Source organism: Cupressus sempervirens, chromosome 10 (genome assembly GCF_028749045.1).
Source record: "Cupressus sempervirens isolate cs-2001-9-10 chromosome 10, ASM2874904v1, whole genome shotgun sequence".
NCBI classification, from domain to species: Eukaryota; Viridiplantae; Streptophyta; class Pinopsida; order Cupressales; family Cupressaceae; genus Cupressus; species Cupressus sempervirens.
The window spans coordinates 917,273,156-917,296,553 of NC_143127.1; the positions used below are offsets into that span (position 1 = coordinate 917,273,156).

General features: G+C 34.9%; 1 pseudogene; it reads left to right on the forward strand.

Moving 5' to 3' along the window:
• LOC149536998 (uncharacterized) overlaps window positions 1-23,398 on the forward strand; it is a 195,256-nt pseudogene that overhangs the window by 1,292 nt on the left and 170,566 nt on the right.

Sequence of the window (23,398 nt, forward strand, 5' to 3'; positions counted from 1 at the left end):
CTATGGGAAATTACTCAGAGGTTACCCATAGCGACATAGCACCTCGATGACGCATGGCACAGATGACATCATGAGCTCGCCCTTCTCCAAAGTAATATTATGGCTTGTCCTCGATGGCAGTTGTCAAGTGGGTCATAGTACAATGATGGTATTTCGTTGGTCCACTCAGCCAACTCGGTGTGTAGTCGCACAATTTTTGATCACCATAGATCTAAGGAAAATCCATGGTGGGCACTATCTCACTATGGAAAGCTGTGAGGATATTACCCATAATGATATAGTGCCATTGTGCCACGTGGATCAGTGGGGCTAGGTCACACCAAGATGAAGATGCCAGATGTGCTAAGTGGTTCATGGGCCCAGGTTTTCAATTTTTTTAAAGGAGATAGAACAGTAATACGGTGAGTCTTCATGATCATCAAATCAATCTAGATCTATGGTGAGCACTATCTCACTATGGAAAATTTCTCAGAGGATACGCATAGAAATATAGCACCTCGGCGACGCATGGTAGGGTGCGGCCAAGTATTATGAAATTGCCTATTGGTGCCAGTTAGGATCATGAGGTTCAATTAAGGTATAAATAGCAGTTAAGGCATTAATGATTAGTGGTCGGCAGTTAGTATAGCATTGTAGTCAGGATTTTTTAAAGAAGATGGCACAGTTAGTAATGAAAGAGGTGGTCAACTCGGGAAGACCTTGCAAGGTGGCAGAAAGGAAAGAAATTATTGGCCCACATAGCTCATCCTACTTGCAATTTTAGTTTGACTCATTGACTTGCTGATTCACGAGCCAAAATGATGGAAAACTAGGGTTATCTTGTGAATCTGACCAACCCAGAATGAGTGCAGAATGAGAGGACACTCCACTACCCATTTTTTGATCCATCTACCTAGTCAAAATGGCTTAATGGCATTGTTTCTATCCTCTCAAGGAATTATTTGACACAGAAGATCAGATATCATTGCATTTTGACCTGTACCCAGATCAGATTTTCTTCATGTTTGTTCTCTGCAAGACTTAATGGTAGGTTGTTGTGAAGTAATTATAGTTGGAGGACATCCCAGTTATGCCTGAGCTATAAAGGAAAAGTTTTATGAATTTTGTACGGGTCGACCTTTCTTTATTTTCTCTTTTATTGCTCTGTAGATTCTCAGTGTAAATTCCCCTATGCCTCTGAACTACATGATTTTTTGCCTTATCTCTTTCAGCCATTGGTATGAAAGTGAAAGAACTCTTTTCCTCTTATTGGTGTTTTGTAGAGATCTATGATCTGCATGACTTTATCTCCTTGGCCTATGAATGATAATATAATTGAATCTCTCTTTCCTTGTGTCATTCATCTTGGTCTTCTGACTGCATGTGATTATTAGATTAAAGCAAGTTTGAATGTGTATATCCTTAGTTTCATTCTGGTTCAATAGTGCATCTATGGGAAGAGTTTGATCTGAACACTCTATTTTGTTGCATCATCCCCCTAGATTAGAATAGGTAGATTTGCTTTCCATGCATTCCTTCTCCCTTTTCCTTTTTAAGAATAGTTAGGGTCATCCTAATAGTAAGAGGAAGCTAGCCTTCTCTAGAGACTTAACCTCATAGTTCAAGTCCCATAGCTTGGAGGTTGTTTCCATGTTTCACTAGGTTATCCTCATGCATAGGCTTTGAACAAGGGTGCAAACCTCAGTGATAACAATTTTTGGCATGCCCAGTGGGACAACTTTTTCAAAAAATTTCAAGCCTACTAGTGTCAAAAGGGAAGATTTCAAGATCAATACCGAGGAGATAGTACTGGCTTCAGTGTTTAAGCCTTCAAGAGGCTCATTCTTCAAAGTACTTGGTGACTCTAAGCTTCAAATACATATCTGGTTCTAGACAAAAGTTGCAGTGATTCATGCCCAAAGCTAAAACAAGGGCATCTTCTAGAGGTAAGTTTCAGTATCAAGAACCTTCATTTTCAAACCCTAGAAGAAGGAAGACTAGAATATCTTTATCACTGGTTAGGAGTGCAATAGTAACAAATACACCTACAAGATCTATCTCTATTCATCCTGCTATTAGACCTTAGCCTAGACTGCCATCAATACATATCAATAGATCACTTGTCTATATGGCATTGCTTAGAGCTCATACTTTTTCCACCTTTAATGGTGGGAGCGCTCTCTTATTAGCCCAAAGACATAACATACCAGTAGCTTCCCTCAAAAGTATACCAGAGTTTACTAGTGAAACTTCTATCTCTTCCTTAGAACACTTTCAAGAGGTTGCAAATGTCTGCAATATCCATGGTATTACAAAGGATGGTGTTGTAGTTAGGCTCCTAGCCTCATCCTTGAAAGGAAAAGCACTACAATGGTATAGAGGTTTAGCTCATGGTTCTATAACAGATTGTGATGGTTTAGGAGCAAGATTGTGCAAACATTTTGAGGATAAAAGTGACTATTTGTCACTTTTAGAGTAGTTGACTAATATAAAAAGAGCCCCCCATGAATGTATGACTGATTTTAATTATAGATTTCAAAAGATAGGAGATAGAATACCTACTTCAGTTAAGACTAACCCTGGTAATGCCTTCTTGCATTACCTTAGAGCTTTTAATAGTGATATTGCCACTACAATCCAAACTATGGGAGGAGATACCTTGCCTAATGCTTATGACATAGAAATAAAATCAGAGAACATCCTAATAAAAGGAGGTAAACTAGCTCCAAGGCCTCCTATGCCCTTCTTTCCTAATGTTCCAAATCATCAACCAGCAATGGCTCCCCCTCCTACAACTTCTACATCACAATTCCTTACTCCAGTCCCTCAAGCTTCCACATCCTCAAATGGGATACATGAAATCAAGGAGATGATGCAATCTCTAATGTAAAACATGGAAAAAAGAGAGAAGAACCTTGATAAAAGATTGCAAGATTAAGGGAAGAAGTTAGAAGATCAAAGAAAGAGGCTAGAGGATAATTTCTCTATGATGCAGAAAGTGAACAACAAGGTGGTGACTTTAGAAAGACAGCAAGCTCAAGGTAGTAAGCCTCATCAATTGCAATATCAAACTCCAAGAAGTGGTAGGCCTCCAAATCCTAATCATTGGAACAATTCTTTTGATCAGAGTAGGCAGGGTGGCCATGCTTCAACCTCAAATGTAAACCAAAGTAGGGCCATAGTCCCTCAAAATAATATGGCTTAAGATCAAGATTTTTGTCCCTCCTATAACTACTCCTATGCCTATTGTATGTCTTATAAGGCTAAATCTTTTATGGCTTTGATATTCCAAGACCCTACAGCAAAAAAATCATATAAGGAGGACCAATTTAAAGATGCCTCAGATATGCAAAGACAAGGCGATTGCTCTTTTATGAATCATCAGATGGAGGAGCATTGTAATGTAAACTAGGATTCCATTGCTCATAACACTAGAAGAAAAAGAAGAGCTATGGAAGATGCTATCCCTCCTCCCAAATAGGCCTCAACTTCAAATGCAATATCTCATGAGCAAGAAGCAAATAATCAATCAAGTGCCTTTCAGCAGCAAAGGCAAAATCATGGCATAAAAGATACAAGTGATCCTCAGGTTATTCCATCTCAACCTCATACAATTGCAGCTCCCAAATCTTCTACCAAAGCACTTGCTATGCCATTCAATGTGGTAGAGAAAATGAAGAAGACAAATGTGAATATCTCTATGTGGGATGTTGTTGCTACTATACCCATGCAAAAGAGGTTACTGCAGCAAGAATTGGAAAGAATTGAACCAAAGGATCAACCACCTAGTATGAAAAGTGCCACAAGCCTAGTACAACCATCAAGGGAGGTAGAAAAAAGTAAAAAGGTTAGAGCTCCTTCATTCTATGTTTCTCTAATTATAGGGAGAAAACTAGTCCATAATTGCATGATTGATTCAAGGGCTAGCAGTTTAGTGATGCCTAGGTGTGTCGTTGATGCTTTTGGAATGATATATGAGCCCATTGTTAGGGATGTATGATAGTTGGATGGTAGTACTTTCAAGACTATAGGGATCCTTAGGAATGGGGAGATGGCCTTACATGCATGCCCTGGTTGTACTGTAACCCAAGATATATCAGTGGTTGAAGTTAAGCTACATTTTGCCATTTGTTTGTCGAGGGACTTCACGGCCCAAATAGGTGGTTACATATCTTTTGATTGGTCATATATGTTTTTTAGAACAAGACATGGAGTGAAAGCTTCAATTAGAGTAGAGCCTTTAGCTCTCCATCATATCGAACCCCACACCCCTAACCTCATCAACATGAATTGCACTATCCTAGAAGTGGACGAGAATGACATAGTAAGTAAGCATACCACATCCCTAGTATAGATACCTAATTTTCTCTTAGATGAATGGGCTGATGCATATCAATTTGATTCTATATTATAAACTCTTGAGACAAGCCTCAGTACATATTGTATATTGGAGAAAGATGCTCTAGTTCCCAATCTTGTGGGTACTAAAGAAGATATGAGTGGGATATAAAGTATGTACTTTGATGGATCAAGGAATAAGGTTGGGTCAAGGGCTGGTGTGATGTTGATTTCACCTACACAAGTAAGCTACTACTTCTCCTTTAGGCTCCAATTTAGTTGCACTAATAATGTAGCCAAGTATGAATCCTTGATTCAAGGTCTCCTACTTGCTCAAAAAAGAGGAATTCAATCCTTAAGGGTGTATGGAGACAGTGAGTTGGTGGTTAATCAAGTGAGAAATCAGAATACCACCAAGACTAGTTTGCTCAAGTCTTATAAAAATAGGGTATGGGATTTGCTTGAAGGTTTCAATGCATTTAATATTCAAAGAATCCCTAGAAAGGAAAATAGATATGCTGATAGACTTGCAGCAATAGGTGCATCTTATGATGTGCTAGGGAATCTTGAGGAGGAGAAGAAGTAACAAATCAGAGTGGTAGTAAGGCCTGCTATCCCTAATAACAACATCCATTGGAAAGTGTTTGAGTCTGATGAGAAAATTGTGAGCTTCTTGCAGAATGAGGCAGAATTTTTAGAGAGAAATCAATCAAGACTACAGGATCAGTCTAGTGACCAAATCATTAACCTCAACTCCAACAAGCTACCTAAAGATTTCATTACTCTATAGAGTGTTTTTAACCCTGATGATCAAGCAAGAGGCAGGGCCATGAACCTAGCTGCTAATGAAGATGACTACACTCCAATCATGATTGCCAATGGAAAGTCCTTAAACATGGGGAAGGTATGTTTTGAAATTGAACAAAGAAATTTTACTCATCTATGTCAAGAATTTAATGATGTATTTTCTTGGACATATGATGACTTAAAGGGCTTTGACCCAAGGTTGTTTCAGCATACCATAGATGTAATTAATGATGTAAAATTAGTAAGACAAAAATAGAGACTAGTGAATCCTAAAATTGAACCCTTAATGAGAAAGGAGCTATCCAAATTGATTGAGGCCCACATAATTTTCCCTATCAAACACTCATCATGGGTAGCAAACCTTGTCCCTATTAGGAAGAAGAATAGAGAAATTAGATTGTGTGTGGAGTTTAGGGAACTTAACCAAGCTTCCCTTAAAGATCACCATCCTCTCCCTTCTATGGAACAGATTTTGTCCAAGGTCAGTGGTTCAAAGAGATTTTCATTTCTTGATGGATTTTTTGGTTACAATCAAGTGTTGGTTAAAGAGTCTGATAGGTACAAGACTGCATTTACCACTAAATGGGGTACCTATGCTTATTATAAGATGCCATTTGGACTAACCAATGTAGGTGCTACATTTCAGAAGGCAATAGAGATGGCCTTCAAAAGACTGATTGATAAGTTTTTCTTAGTTTACCTTGATGATATTATAGTGTATTCTAAGAATGCAAAGGATCATTTTGACCATCTAAGATAGGTATTCCTAAGATGGAGAGAGTTTGGGGTTTCCCTTAACCCAAGCAAGTGTGTCTTTGCTACTAACCAAGGAAAATTATTAGGACATATTGTATCTAAGGATGGATTAACCATTGATCCAGAGAGGACAAAAGAAATACTTGCCCTCCCTCTTCCTAAACACAAGAAAGGGCTGCAAAGTTTCTTAGGTAGGATAAATTTTGTGAAAAAATTTATCCCTAATCTTGCTACCATGGTGAAACCTCTTATAGCTATGCTCAAGAAAGGTATGGTCTTTACATGGACCAAGGAAGGGAAGGAAAGTTTTTGAAGAGATCAAGACAGCCATAGCCTCAGCCCCTACTCTAATGAATACAAATTTTGAGAAAGATTTCATCCTTTATACCCTAGGTGGTGAGTCAAGCATTTTTGCTATCCTAACTCAAAGAAATGATAAAGGTGACGAGCAGCCCATAGCTTTCTTTAGTGAAGGGCTTAAAGAATATGAAGATAAATATAGCTATGTAGAGAAGCAAGCCCTTGTAGTTATCAGATCTTTAAATAAATTTAGACACCTCTTGTCTCATAATAAGATTCATTTGTTAGTACCCCTTGCTAGTGTGAAGGATTTCCTTTTGAGAAAAGATATTAGTGAGAAAAGAGTTGGATGGATTACTAAAGTGATGGAATATGATATTGACATTCAGATTACCAAGCTGGTAAGAGGGAGGGTGTTGTGTAAATAGATGTTATCATCTCAAGAACCTGATGAGGAAGCTGCTATGATACTAATAGAGCAACAAGAGGTAAGAAATAGCGACCCAAGGAGTTGGATGGATGATATGATGAATTTCTTATTAGGCAATGGATACCCTCAAGGATTATATAGAACTCAAAGGAGATAGTATAGATTACAGTCAATTCCTTATGTCATAGTTGATAGTGTCCTCTTTAGAAATGATTATAATGGAGCCCTATTAAGGTGCCTTGATAAAGACTAGGCTGAAAGAATGATCAAAGAACTTCATGATGGTTCTGATGGTGGTCATTTCTTAGCAAGGACAATAGCAACAAAGATCATGAGGGCTGGTTATTATTGGCCTTCCTTGTTTCATGATTGTCATAGGTATGTGAGGAAGTGTGAGAAATGTGCTTTCTTCTCTGATAAACAGAAGCTTGTAGCTCTTCCCCTTCATCCCATTTAGGTGGACCAGCCTTTTGCCCAATGGGGATTGGATTTCATAGGCACTATCAATCCTCCTTCTAATTCAAGTCACAAATGGATTTTAGCTACTACAGATTACTTCACCAGATGAACAGAGGTAGTTGCATTGAAGGATACCACTAAATCTTCAGTTGTTGAGTTCCTTCATGGAATTGTGACCAGGTTTGGTGCCCCTTCAACCATTATTTTAGATAATGCAAAGTCTTTTGTTGGAGCTCAGATTTGTGCATGGGCAATGGATCATAATATCTATTTGAGCACATCCTCAAATTACTATCCTCAAGGTAATGGCTTGGCTGAGTCCTCCAACAAGAACCTAATCAGGATCATGAAAAGGACAATAGAAGATAACCAGAGGTGTTGGAATTGAAGACTGCACTATGTGCTCACAGAAGAATGCCTAAAAGGTCAATAGGGAATTCACCATTTATGGTAGAGAAGCAAGGCTTCCAATTTCATTGGAGTTCCCATCCCTAGAGCTAGCTCATCAGTTGGAGTTGATTGAAGATGATTCCATGACAGTAAGAATGGCAGAGCTGATGGAGCTGGAAGAGAAGAGAAGTAAAGCCATATAGACCCTAGAGACACACCAACAGTAGGTAAAAAAGAGTTTTGATAGGAAGGCTAGGGTTAGAATCTTTTGAGAGGGAGATTTGGTTCTAAAATAGGATGCAGATAGGGAAAAACTAGGAAGACACTCAAAGTTTGATGCATTATGGAGTGGTCCCTATTTGATTGTCAGTTGCAAGCAAGCCAATGCTTTCCAATTAAGTAAGCCTGATGGTGAGATTCTGCCTATCCCAGTCAATGAGATCCATCTCAAGCCATGTTTCTAAGGGTTTGATATTCCATGTACATAGTTAGCTTAGTTTCATTTCCAATTTGTTCCCTACTTTTCCAAGAAGTGCACGAGCACAGGATTGTCTCCATGAGATAGCAAGTTTTGAAATTTTGAAGGTCACAGAAGGAGGTTTTGGTCTCTGGTTCCAATTGTAGAGATAGAGGTTTCAAGGTTTTCCTCTTAGAGGTAGGGTTAGGGTTTCACAGTTCTCAGAATCTACATTTTTTTTTATGACTCTGTAGCCCAATGGTCTTATGCATAGTAGGCTAGCATCCCCTGTGAGTCACCAAAAATGTTACATATTTTGCCCCCTGCCAAATATTGGAATTTTAAATACTTGCCCGACCAACAGTCACTTCCCAGTTTAATGTTATTTTAAACATCCTAGGAATATTGAAAAAATTAAATGATTGAACCTTATGATATTCCTTATTTCCTAGGTTTATTTTTGTAGGTTCGCAGCTTCCCCATCATCAAATCAAAAGATATCTATGGTTGGTGCTATCTTGCTATGGAAAGCTACGAGGATATTACCCATAGCGACAGAGCACCATTGTGCCATGTGGATCAGTGGGGCCAGGTCACACCAAGATGAAGATGCCAGGTGTGCTAAGTTGGTTCGTGGGCCCAGAAGTTTTAAGGGCAAAGTGCAGTAATATGGCGAGTCTTCACGATCATCATATCAGTCTAGATCCATGGTGGGTGCCATCTCGCTATGGGAAATTACTCAGAGGTTAACCATAGTGACATAGCACCTCAGCGACGCATGGCACAGATGACATCATGAGCTCACCCTTCTCCAAAGTAATATTACGGCTTGTCCTTAGTGGCAATTGTCAAGTGGGTCATACTACAATAGTGGTATTTTGTTGGTTCACTCAGCCAACTCGATGTGTAGTCATGCAATTTTTGATCACCATAGATCTAAGGAAAATCCATGGTGGGCGTTATCTCACTATGGAAAGCTACAAGGATATTACCCATAGTGACATAGCACCATTGTGCCACATGGATCAGTGGGGCTAGGTCATGCCAAGATGAAGATGCCATGTGTGTTAAGTGGTTCGTGGGCCCAAGTTTTCAAGTTTTTTTAAAAGGAGACAGTGTAGTAATATGATGAGTCTTCATGATCGTCAGATCAGTCTGGATCTACGGTGGGTTCTATCTTGCTATGGGAAATTGCTCAAAGGATATGCATAGTGACATAGCACCTCGGCGATGTGTGGAAGGGTGGGGCCAAGCATTATAAAACTACTAGTTGGTTCCAGTTAGGATCACGGGGTCTGGCTAAGGTATAAAAATAGTTAAGGCATTAACGGTTAGTGGTTGGCAGTTAGTATAGCGTTGTGATCAAGATTTTTTAAAGAAGATGGTGCGATTAGTAATGAAAGAGGTGGTCAACTCAAGAAGACCTTGTGAGGTGGTAGAAAGGAAAGAAATTATTGGCCCACGTGGCTCGTCCTACTTGCAATTTCAATTTGACTCATTGACTTGTTGATTCATTAACTAGGGTTATCTTGTAAATCTGACCAACCTAGAATGAGTGCAGAATGAGAGGGACACTCCACTACCCATTTTTTGATCCATCTACCTAGTTAGAATGGCTTAATGGCACCATTTTCATCCTCTCAAGGTATTATTTGACATAGAAGATCAGATATCATTGCATCTGGACCCGTATCTAGATCAAATTTTCTTCATGATTGTTCTCTGTAGGACTTAATGGTAGGTTGTTGCGAAGTAATTATAGTTGGAGGACATCCCAATTATACCTGAGCTATATAAAGGAAAAATTTTATGAATTTTTTAGGGGTCGACCTTTCTCTATTTTCTCTATTATTGCTCTACAAATTCTCAATGTAAATTCCCTTGTGCCTCTGAACTACATGATTTTTTGCCTTATCTCTTTTGGCCATTGGTATGAAAGTGCAAGAACTCTTTGCCTCTTACTGGTGTTTCGTAGAGATCTATGATCTGCATGACTATATCTCCTTGGCTTATGAATGATAATATAATTGAATCTCTCTTTCCTTGTGTCATTCATCTTGGTCTTCTGATCTGCATGTGATTATTAGACTAAAGCAAGTCTAAACGTGTATATCCTTAGTTTCATTCTGGTTCAATAGTGCATATATGGGTAGAATTTGGTTTGAACACTCTATTTTGGTGCATCACCTCCCTAGATTAGAATAGGTATATTTTCTTTCCATGCATTCCTTCTCCCTTTTCCTTTCTAAGAATAGTTAGGTGTGCCTTGATAGTAAGAGGAAGTCGGCCTTCTCCGGAGACTCAACCTCACAGTTCAAGTCCCATAGCTTGGAGGTTGTTTCCATGTTTCACTAGGTTGTCCTCATGCATAGGCTTTGGACAAGGGTGCAAACCTCAGTGAAAATAGTTACTAAGCACAAATGTTTGACCTATTTCTCACATAGATGAATGTTATCTATAAATGTGTAGGAACATCCCATTCAATAAATATTGGTCTCTTGTCCTTGGACATTGAATTTTGTAAAAAGAAAAACTTCTAAAGGAACCTAGAATAACATGTTTTCCATCCTTGTTCTCAAATTTTCTTGATTTTTATGCTTTAATAAATTTGTCATTGTGATTGGAATTTGGGGGTTTTCTAGTTTTTGAAGGGGAAGTGGGCTAGAATGACAGAGAGGATATTGTATCTAAATTCCATATGCTTTTTATTGATGCCAATCCCCTAGATAGAAAAATAATTGAACTCCTCTTAGAAAAAATTCTTATAATTTCATAAAGGTACATTTGTATATACTAAAAAGTAAGATGTTTTCTGTAGTTATCTAAAAAATTGGACATTCATTTTTATGGTGTTGGATGATGCTCTATTTTTTAACAAATTCATTTATCCATGTTGGAAGTGATGAGTGTTGATTTTTTGACAAAAGCCCTAGAATTGCTTGATTTGGAAGATGACTATGAAGGCCTCAATGTTGATGTGTGTATGGAATCCAATATGAAAATAAGGCTTTTAGATAGAAAATTTTAGTACTAGATAGGTAAAATTTAAAGGATAAAGTTGTAGGTCAAGAATGTTGATGTGTATATGGAATCCAATATGTAAATAGGGCTTTTAGATAGAAAATTATGGCTCAAGATAGGTAAAATTTAGAGGAAAAAGTCATAGGTTAGGTTAATTAGAAGGAGCACTAAATATTTTTCTTTTATTGCTTGCTTTAAAATTATCCTCTTATATGGTTCTCCATGATATTGACACATGAATTTAGATGTAACTCTTACATGTTCTATATTTCAATTCACCTCATGCCTTTGATTGATTCATTTACTTTTGCATAGATGAGGTGCTGAAAAGTGCAAGTAATTCAAAAAAAAAATTAGAGAAGTGACAATATGACAATGATTTTTGAATTTCCTACTTTGTAGAAACTAAAACACATCTTCTTTGACTAGAATTAATTGAAGTTTCATTTTCTACTTTGCACAAATAAGGAGATTTTAATTGGATATGCATGACTATTTTGTGTTCCTTTCTCATTTAGCTGTCAAAATAAGCTAAGGATAGAAGGGACCAATCCATGTCTTCTCTCTATGAGAAAATGTAACAACTTTGGAAAAATGTAAGTTTAAAAAAGATTAAAAAGTGAAACATGTCTATAGGAGGTTTGTATCTTTATTTATCCATTGGAGGGGAAAGCATGAAATGAATCTAGTTGGTGTTTCTCTTGATTACTAATTCTAAGTGTGTCATGATCCTCTCAAGATACATGGTAAAATAGTGCTATATACTATTGCATAAGAAATCATTTGGTAAAAAAACCAAAAGAAGTGATGTAATAAATGCTACCGATAATTGATTTAAGCATATAAAGCTTTTAATTATAAATAAAAATTGAACACTAAATAATAATAGCTAATGACTACATATCATATGGTACACCTTTCAACTTAGTGAGAGTTTCATGAAGAAAGATTTCTTTTAAAGAAACTTGCATTAAATACATACAAATGAAGTTGTGGTGTGATTAAGATAAATATCTACCAATACACTAGATCTGGAAGGACTCTTGAATGGCTTACAAACATGAAAGATATCTCAAGAGTTACCCTCCTAATGAAGGTAAAAATGATAGAGAAATTTCTCATGTTGTTTCAATTCAATAACCCTAAATCCACTAGAATGTGACATGAAGAAAGAAATTCATCTATTTGTAAAGAAGAATGCCCTAGAACCTATTCATAATTAAACAATTGTACTTAGTCTAGAAACCAAACCATGAATGAGGCTCATAATAAATACATTTAAAATCCACCTTCTAGTTTTAAATATTATCTATTTTATCCTTGAAGAAAATTGTGCTAAATGAATGAAATTTGAAACAATTTAAATTTTGAATTAACTTTTGATCTATCATATTGTTAGTTGGTAATGCTATTTAAGATATTAACCTGTGATTTTATATTATAACTTTCAAAAGATAACTTTCTAACTGAGAGAAGTTGTGGTTATATTTAACAACTTATTCTATTTAAGAACTTGACCTTTTAGAATTTTTAATTTCAATAAACATGTTCAACTAGGTCTTCACCTTTTGACATATGTTAAAGAGGAACACTCTCAAGGATGGGTAATTTATGTTTACTTCTATTCTTTTAGTAGTTGCAGCCAATAGTGCGAGCTCCATTATGCATGTTTTCTCTTTTTTGTAGACTTACTTCTAATAGAATACTACAACTCTTGTTGGTTCTTGTTGTCTTGCTCTAGAAGCTGACAATCATTTAGTGTTTTTCCATAAAGCACACATTGATCCATTTACATGAGAACAATAGAAATCATTAACATCATATGGTGTACCCCTTGACAGGATGGGTTATGTGTGATAATTTATGTTGCTAATGCTTCACATATTATTTTTTGTTTGGTTTGTAGTTTTCACAAGCAAGTTGGTGCAAAAACCATGCAAGAGTGGTAGCATATGTAGATGATTTAGAGGAGAGTTTAGACATTGTAAATGTTTCCTGGGATGTGCAAAGCTTCTCCTATGATGGAAAATTAGTTTTCAATATGTCTTCTAGGGCTTCTCAATATGTTTCTTTTGTTTATTAGTTTTTTGTCTCTTTAAATTATGATATTTTATTGGTAAAGGAATTTTAAAAATGGATAACACAAAAAATCCTTTATAAATGTAAATCTACCTAATTTTTAACAAGATAGAGACAAGTGTACAAATGTAGAGTTCATATTACAACTGACCTTGAAATAACAATTTATTTGTTATGACTTTCTTTCAACTCCAATTTCCATTAGGAATTTACAATTCAAATAAGCCTTCTCTTCACATTCTAAATCCTACAAAGATTTAAAAGGTAAACATCTACAATCCTAGGCACATGCCAAATTTCTATCATAGATTCTAGTTGATTTTATCTCTCAATTTATAACTATTTGTGGTTCATTATAATCTGGACTTGTGTCAAGATTTTATGCACTTCTATTTATTTTTAATAATCTTAATGTTAAAAAATTATAAAGAATTATTTCTTGACATTTTATTAATCAATATTGTGGTGATGAGTGCACTCAAGAATGGCAAGGTTGTCCCTTAGCTAGTGCTCTTGTTGTAGGAACCTAGATTGGTTCAGTATGAGATCAAGAACCAAGGAGATTTTTCCTACTACTTAGTATATGTGCATATATATTGTGTGTGTATGGACACATTGTTGTGCATGCATATATGCATGTCTATATAGGAATGCGTTTATTTACCAAGACATGGCCCCAACAAAACTTAACCCAATTTTTTTTGGCAAATTGTTGAACCTATACTAGAAACATAACATTAAGTCAATGTTAAAATATTTTAGAGATGCTTTAGCAATAATGTGAAAAAATTATAATTCATACATTGATACCTCAAAAAACTATTCATATGGATTTTCTTTAATAGAAATGAACCATAAATGGTCATCAAAGTCAATTTGAATTTCCTAAAATGCTAGATAGTGCCAAAACCCTATAGGTGATAAAGAGGTGTCATGGGCCCTTCCGCACTCACTAGAACTCTTAATGTTCCCTTTATATTTATAGAACTTCTCACATCATTACTCACAAATCTACTCACTATCCAAATGCCTTCCTTGATAGGATCAAGTATTTAAAACTCCTCCACTTTTCATAACCTTGTAATCCATAGCTTTGATCACAACTTTTGAATGCCAAAACACATACCTCTATTTTGTAGCTCCAAATTGCATATTCTTGATCACATAACCCACACACCATCTCTTGGCTTCTTTCAAATGAACACAAGCATTAGGACTTCTCCAAAAAACCTATATGTACTCTCATAATAAGTAACCACTCATAACCCCTTCAACAACTCAATAAACATTTTCTAATCTAATTACATGCTCTTCATTCATAATCTCATTCACTGGTTACATACATAATCTCTCCTTCACTACTATCCTATTACATCAACTACACCTCTTGCTACTCACAAACTATACCTCAATTTCCTTGATTCTTACTTACTCTCAATAGTCAACCACTCATGAAAAAACTGTGATCTCAACATCTAATTACAAACACTTCCCATGACTAAATTACACTCCCAACCTTGACTAATTAAAAGTCCTCCTCCTATGACAACACTCTTAACACTTTGTGATTACACTTATTAATCCAAATAACCCTTTGGGCACCCAAATCTCTATGGTGACATCTTCAATATCCTTAAGGCTTCAAACCTATCTCCTAGCCCCCAACTAACAACTCAACACAATTTTCCAAATCAATGACTTTGATCTATGGATACCCCACCTATTACCAAGCCTTGTCTTTATTAAATCTTGTTTCTTAGAGCCATACCTTCTCATAACCCTAAAGGAATCTTACTGCAACTTCTTTAACAACTAATACACCCAACCAATCTCAACATTACACCTTGTATCAATGCACCAAATTAACCTACTATCCACGGCAATAGTCATACCTTTATTTGCTAAGATAGTCATAACTTAAACTCAACCACAATGCCCCTTTGCTTAAAAAATATATGGAAACTATTAGAATCCCTTAACTAAAAGTTTTATTGAAGCCAAAACTTAGTTAAGTAGGAAAAAAGTCCTTAATGGAGGATCAAGACAAATGACACTCACAAGTTGCAAATAATCTTTACTCAAAGAAACTATGTTTGTCTCTTTTTGGACTTCAATATGGCTAAATAAGGGCTGCAATCTCATATGTAACTTGGAAACACTAACAAAAATCACTAAAGTCTCATCTAAACCCAACAAGAGGGAAGCTAATTAATATGAATTATCAAATGAGTCTAGCCAACCTACATCTAGTATCATTCATATTAACAAAAGATATAACTTCACCAAATGAGTGGAATAATAATATGCATAATTTATCTATGGAAGAAATGTAAAAGTGATGAGGATGGAAATTGACCCATCCACAATCATTACACAACTCTTCATATTCCTCTTCTCACTAAGTAGGGGCCCCTTCTTTGAAAATATAGAGCCAGTGCAAGTTACTAAGGATAAAAAAAGAATTGGAAAGAGTTTCAAAAGCAATGCAGTAACAATAAAAGAATTAACTAAAAGGAAACTACAATTTCAATCAAAGGGAAAACAAGGTCTATTTGTTTCTTATTGTGATCTCTTTGCATTTTCTCTAGTATGAGGGGATATCACATTTATCTTGTCTAAAAAAAGTCCAAACTTTACTTTTTTGTGCATGCATATGTCATTTTAGTTCACTGTCATTTAGTAATATTTTAAAATTGTCACCAAGTATTAACAGTTTAGGAAAGATGTTCCTATTTTAGTCACTTCATTAGGTCTTATACATTTGGAAGTTTCTATTAGCCCTTTTCATTTTTAAGGTCATTACTCATTTCAAGCAATCACTTCAAGCACATGAACATCCTAGATGGTTAGCTACAAAGCTAACAGTTGGTTTATCTGGGCAGTCCTCGATATACACAAGGTACATGAGGCACAAATCTATAGATGAAACCAAAAAGATGTCACACAGCCAAGAGGAGTGGTAACCCACTTCTCCTCTTTCACTTCTCAAGGGTATAAAGTTCCTTGAGGCTTAGCCCAAATGACAAAATCTTGATCCCAAGAGAAGTGTCTTTGGATTCACCTCCCGATCTTTATACTTTGCCAGAACACTAGAGTTGAGGTCATCCCAAGGGGTGATGAAATCCCCAAGTAGGCCTTCTAAAAATTAAACAAGATTTTGGATCCTAATCTTATGCACCCAAGATGGCCTCGAAAGACGACAAGGGGAGAGAAGACTTGGATGATCTTGGGCTAAAAGACAGAATTCTTTCCCAACTAACGCTTAAGTTTTCTGATCTAGACTTTGCAAGCACACATGTTTAGGATGCAAATTTTCAATTCCAACTTTGAGATGCGTCAACAAAAGAAAATGTGATTGAAGAATGAATACACAAAGGAGAGTTAGGGTCAACAAGAAAGTAAAGTTGCACGCCTAGAGGCCCTCCATGTCATGTATCGATTGATTTTCTTTAAGGCATTCAAGATTAAGTGTGATTTTGTTTTTAAGCCCAAAATAAAGATGTGGGTAAAGTTTGATTTTAAGTGCATGCCTGAAGGCCCTCCACGTCACTTGATTCTTGTTTAGTTTTAAAGCCCAAATTTGAAGTGTGATCGATTCAATCTAGATTTTTGGATATTCAAGAAATCTTATAAGTTAAGACAAACCCTCAAAAGCTAATTAAGTAGAATTCGATCGTGGAAAACTTAACACTCTCTTAGGTAGACCCATCCCCATATATGGTGTTGATATTGCAACCAATGGTTAGAATGATGGGTGATTAAAGAGGGTGAGTCCAATGAAAAACTACTCAATTTGACTCTTTGTTGATTTGTTTTTAACTTAACCAATTTATTAAGTGTTCAAAAATCAAACTTGCCTAAGTTGCATGCAAAAGAGAGATTTTTTTGTTCTTTTTAATGAACCAAAATGAAGTGTTTGATTTGTGGGGTTTTTAGACATACAAGTTCATTTTTCCAATTTGCAAAGACAAATGACAATGACTTTGACAAGACCAACAAAAAAAGAGGGAGTGTTCCTATAGAAAAAATGCAAGAAATAGCATTCCTGCGAGGGTACCCACATTCCCACAAGTGGGTTCGCGATCCCGTTGGAGTTCCTATTCATGAGAATGACAATCTCGCCACGAATTTGGACTGCAGGAATGATAGGAAAGACTATTAAAAAGAATTAAAGCTGTGAGCCAAAAACTTGAGAGCTCTTTTTGACAGAGCGATCCCATGGGTTTGTGCCCTTACAACATTCCCGCTAGAGGATTTGTTGGCGAGAATCAAGAGGCTTGTTTAATGAGATGTGGAAAAGGCTGTGTGTTGATGAAGTGTGAACTCACAATCGCGGGTTCACATTCCCGCTAGAGAATAGTAGCATTCCCACATCACAGGATCACATTTCTAAGGTCGCGAGGATGCAAATTTTTTGTGTTTTTGAATGTTTTCTAGGTGAAAACCGAGGACAGGGTTGGAAGCACATTCTTGAGGCATTCAAAGTGGTCCTACAAGAAAAATCAAAAGGTAACACAAACAAAAGATATTGCCATTAATGTTAGCTTTGCATGGTTAATCAAAACATAAAAATGAGAAATAAGCATGTAAAACTAGCATAAATGAAGATTAAAAATGACCCTTGTGGGGTCCCACTGGGCGTGCCAAAATGTATCACCTAGTTTAGTAGAGTAAAATGAACACTAACTATTAAGGAAAGCATTAACAATACTAAAATGAGTAAACACTTAAGATAGGACCAATTTGTTATCACCACAAATGGAGGCAAACCAAGAATGGTAAGCTCCAAATGGTATAACACAATGATGTAATAGATATGTCCCAAATTTAAGGTATATATGCTCACAAGTATAGCTCAAGCTTAGATGGATGGATGGAGTGAATGAGGCAAGGTTTCAACAATGGAGTCATGGAGTGATTTTGCCATTATAATGGTATTTTGGTAGTTTATGAGCTCTCAAAATAGCATTATAACTTTGCATGGAAGGTGGATGAGTTTAGTGAAAGGAGAGGGTTCAATTTATAGGCAAGAGGCTTGAGGGATCAAGGGCTAGGATGCAACAATGGGAGAAATCTTATGGAAGGTTTAGATTGAATGAGAGGAGAGCACATGGATTGTGCTTCCTTACATCCAATCAAGGAATGACACATGTCACAGGGTGATTGGTGGAGGAAAGGACATGGATGAGTCAACAAAGGAGGCTCAAGGCTTTAAATGGCCCTCATAAGTGCTTGAAAGAGAAATGAATGAGCTTGTAAGATTCATTCATGGCTTTGTAAGAGCACTTATGGCTTGGTGGTTGGGATATTTTGAGGGGAGACTTTGGTTTGGATTAGGAAAGTCTTAAGCTCATTTAGGATTGTTCAAATGATTAGGGGATGGGTTAGGCTTGGGTTAGGATTAGATTAGGGATGTTAGAGATGTGCAAGTGGATGGTATTGATGAGGGTGGGTGAGTTAGTGGCTAAGCTTAGTTAGTATGGGTGAATGGGGTGGATTAGGCTAAATGGAGGATTTAGGATAGTTTAGGGGCTATTAGATTTGAGGGTTTTATTTATTAAATTGATTTTAATAAATTTAGGATTTGGAATTAGATAGGAGAATAGGATTAATTGATAAATTTTGGGTTATTTGATTTATCAATTAGGACTATAGATGATTAATTAAATTAATCAGCTAGGGGATGGCAAAGGATTAATTAAATAGGGATTTAATTAATGATGCCTTTAGAGATAGCTAAATAGGATTACCAAAGTGGTGTAATCAAATTTAGGTGTCTACACTAAGAACTATCATAAGTAGCCATAATGATCTTCAAAGAGAAAATATAGAAAAATAATAGTGAAAGGATGGAGGTCTTGATTCCTATTCATGAAAAGAAAAGTCAGCACACTGGTAGGTCAAAATAATTAAATAAGGGGCATCGTAGTGATAAGAGCATAGTTTTCTGAAGTGATAAGTCTATCTAAAGATGCGAAAAGGTATCCATTACTATTCTATGATTTTAGTATGCAAGGGTGTTAGAAATATAGATGGGCAAAAGCACATATCTGTGTCACTGTTCTTGATACCAAAACATGTATTGATCAAATCTCATTTCTCTATCAAAACTCTTTTTTTTCAAAAACTAAAAATACCCTTTTATAGGTCTCATATTCAATATCATCATTATATAAATTTTTGAGTGTTTTGATTAGTTATAATATGTTATAATCTCAAAAAATCATAAGTTGATATTTCAACATTTCAAAAGATGTTCCCTCAAAAAAGGAAAAAAAATAGTAAATCATATCAAAAAAATTTTAAAATTATGTATATCTCTAGAGGAGAGAATCCTCTTCACGAATATGTAATTTTTTTTTCAAGAAGGTATAGATTTGATAGGGAAGTTTTGACAGGAGGAAAAAACTATTGGATTCTGATAAGATCAAATTTCAATACTTATAACAAAGAAAATCTACATCAAAAATAATTATTTCTTTTTTTTGTTCACTAGCTATACATGTCATCTATAAGATATTTTCAAATCAGAACAAAAAAAGATGATTTGCACATACTTGTTTGACATGAACTACACCCTATATTTTTTATAGTTAAAAAAGGGACTTCAAAATAAAATTAAACAAATAAATTCTTACTCAAAAAAATTATAAAAATTGTAGGCATAAAATTCATCCAATTCTACACATTTCATTAGTTTACATCATCTTCATATTTTAAACACAAATACAATTTTTTTTGTCATTAATGTTGAACCGTTACATTCTGATATCACATTTCTTTATAAAAGGTGACACAAGTTTGTGCTTTTACCTAGATTGAGAAAATGGGGGGGTGGGTTAGTTACCACAAAAATATTTCAGATCCCTTGGTTGTTAACAATAAAACTAATTACTATTGTTATTCGGTAAACACATAGAAATTGTTGTAACTCAGTAAAAGCAGTGTCATTAACTTATTACTGATCTTAAACATTCATAGTGATTAACTTGCAAGCATAAAATAAATAACATGATCACATGAGACACCAAGATTTAACATGGAAACCTAATATGGGAAAAACCACCAATGTAACTAGTTACTAATTTTTACTCTTTTCAAGTGAGCCCTGTTAGGAGCCAACTTGGTTAAAGGTTACAAAACACACTGTTAGGTGTGACCTTGTTAGAGGATTTAACCACCCTGTTAGAAGTGGCCTTGCAAGAGGTCTTAAAAAAAATTCAATAGAACTATCACCTTGTTAGAGGATTTATAACTACCTATTAAACCAACTCTACTAAGAGATTTTGGAATCACTACTACAATGGTAAGAAAGTAACAAAGAAATGACTTGAATGAGATGCAACTAAATTGCTTATTACATATCTCTATTTTTCTTCATGCTAGATCCTTCCTGATCAAATATTACTTTGCTTCTTCTCAAGGATATCTAACCACCCTTCAAGTTTTCTCACACTTTCCTTCTCAATCAATCAATACACTTGCATACTCTCACATACATTAGAATCTCAACTTGACCTTTCATTTATACCATTCAGATTATTAAGTTGGCTCAATTACAACTTGCAATGACCAATAATCATTACCACAGTCAGATAGAATCAATACTTGAAATAATTAAACTTTATATCCCAAAATCAACAAAATTCTTCATTGGTTGACCCTGCTTGATCAACACTAATCCTAAAATGATTTCTTGTGTTAACTAATAGAAGCTTGGTTAACACTGCGAACTTGAAAAATCCTTTGGCAATTGAGTGAACTCGGTGAACACTAAATCTAATGAACTTTCCTTTGTTAACAATGAAAACTTGGTTAACACTGCTTTCTACCATAATTTCCTTTCATTCCCAAGTGAGCTTGGTAGACATTGTCTTTGTAGAGAAATCTCCAAGAATGCTCGGTAGACAAGGAAAATTTCCTTGTTAACCAAGTGAGCTCGATAAGCATTGACTATCAATTGATATGACATTTGTGTAACATTAAAGACAACACACAATTAGACAATTGTATCCAACAAAGGGGTAAAGCTTCACTATAGTTTATGACATTAAATTATTTATTTGTTGTGTAAGAAATATGATCACAAAATAACTTATGACATAGAACTACAAAGAACTATCATTCTGAAAATAATAAGTTGGTCTCAATAACCCATGAGTTCAATGAATTACCTTTTTCTTGGTCATATTGATTGTGTTTTTCATGTTTAATTAGATAAGATAATGGTCTTTGATATGTCATCTTCTAGTTCTATTCCTATGTCTCACCTTCCTTTTAACCACTTGGCCCTATGCAAAAATAATTGGGAAGATTCTTGTGAGTGTAGATGCTTGAAATAAATAATTCCTAAGGTAGGGAATGCTCATGTTAATTAATATGATCACTAACTCATCATCTACTTGCACTTTGATAGAAATTCAATGGCCTTGAGACTTAATGATTTCATAAGAATACAACCCAAAATGTTTAAGTGAGAATCCTCATAGAAGATGGACATTATAAGTTTTTCTCTCTTAACTATTTTCCTTCATATATGCTTTAGTAATGTTACATTACTACTAAAAAATCATGGCATGGTTACCAATTAAACTCATTCTAAGGGGAGCTAAAAAATATAGAAAGTCAATTAATGTTGAATGCCTCTGATGTATAAAAATAATCATCAAGGTTTTTGGTACATTGAAGAGATGTTAAATGGACATGAAAACAATAGATAAAGAAAGATGCCATAATAAAGAGCAACATATGGTGAAATTAGTTGTCACTGAGCATCAATTACAATTACAAATTGGAAGTCATACATTCATGAATTATTAGATGCTCTAATACTAAATCTATGAATAACAATCTTGGAACCTACATGTGAAAATTCTAAAAGATATTGAAACTATTAAACATTTGTTTGATACAAATAGATATTTGAACCTACAAGAAACAACTATAATTTAGTATCCACTGTTATAGTCACAACTATCTTCTTAATTATTCAGATCTTTACTCGTAAAGTTTTGACTCTCACCATGTTTGGATATCCTGATATTAAATTAATGCAGACAAGGTGTGACTAGATGATATTATAAAGGATCAAAATGATCCTTCTATTACCTTAGATCAACCATTTTTTATTGTTTATAATGGCTATTTTTAGGATCACAATAATAATTGTCTAAACTCTATAATAGTGATAGCCAAACATGCAAAATATGTTCCTTTTAGTATAAATCTTGATCATAGTTTGTTAGCATTTTTGTTAGGGAAGAAGTATTGTTAAAGATTTGGTAAAAGGATGAGTCCCCTTTGTAGTTTGTAATGTTATTTAAAACTTATTGTGTGAACTTTGATCAGACAAAGTGGTAGAAGTTTGATAGTTCTAAAATTGATTAATGACAACAACATTTCATAGCAAATAGATTAATGGTTGATTTTTTGAGGATTCCATTGAACTAAGGTAAAATAGAGTTCTTCATTAATATGTTTTCTATTTCTCTAATCACTATTCTAATAGATAACTAAAAGAAATGAAAGAGTTCATAAATCATCCAAGAAGTCTTATTGTAGCGCAAAATAATCAAAATTTGATGAATGGTACCACTACATTATCTAGTTCACGATGCTACTTAAATGCTTCACAGTATGGTAATGTGTAATTACACACTTCGTCAAACCAAAATACCACTTGCATCATCAATAAGGTCTTCTGGAGTATAATTTGTATATTGCTTTTTTTAATTGAATGTTATTGGTAGTTAAAATTTGTACATATCTTTCAAGATCATTATAATTCTATGACATTTTTATTTTGCTTTGTTTTAATTCATTCTAAACACTACTATTGTAGCTACAATGACCAATCTAATTGTTTCATCATCAAGTGATTGGTTGTACAATGAATTAAGTTGATCTTATAGGTTTCACAAACATATATAGTCACATATCATCCAATGTACTTCCAATAGAATTTATATTGAACTTTAAGAGTGCACTAAACATGAAGATTCATTATTAAAATTCCTTTCTAAGCTATAGGTGTGAATACTTTGTGATCTAAAATATATTTCAAATTTTTTTCATGCTTTTTCTATGATTATTCTATTTTATTCTAAAAATCCTAATTATTTCAAATAACTTGGAAAAATATATATTGTGTGAAAAAATAGTGCTTTAATTTCTTAAATGAAAAAATGACATTTTAATTTTTTTTCTATTAAAATAATGTAATTTATCTGTCTTTAAATTTGCACCTAGGTGGATGAGGAACCAAATATCAATTAAAAATAAACATTATGTTAATTTAATTATATACAAAATTTAACCTTTATTTGCATTAGTTCAAGTTGTCCTCATAATTGGCATTGTTCAGTTATATCATTTAATAAAAA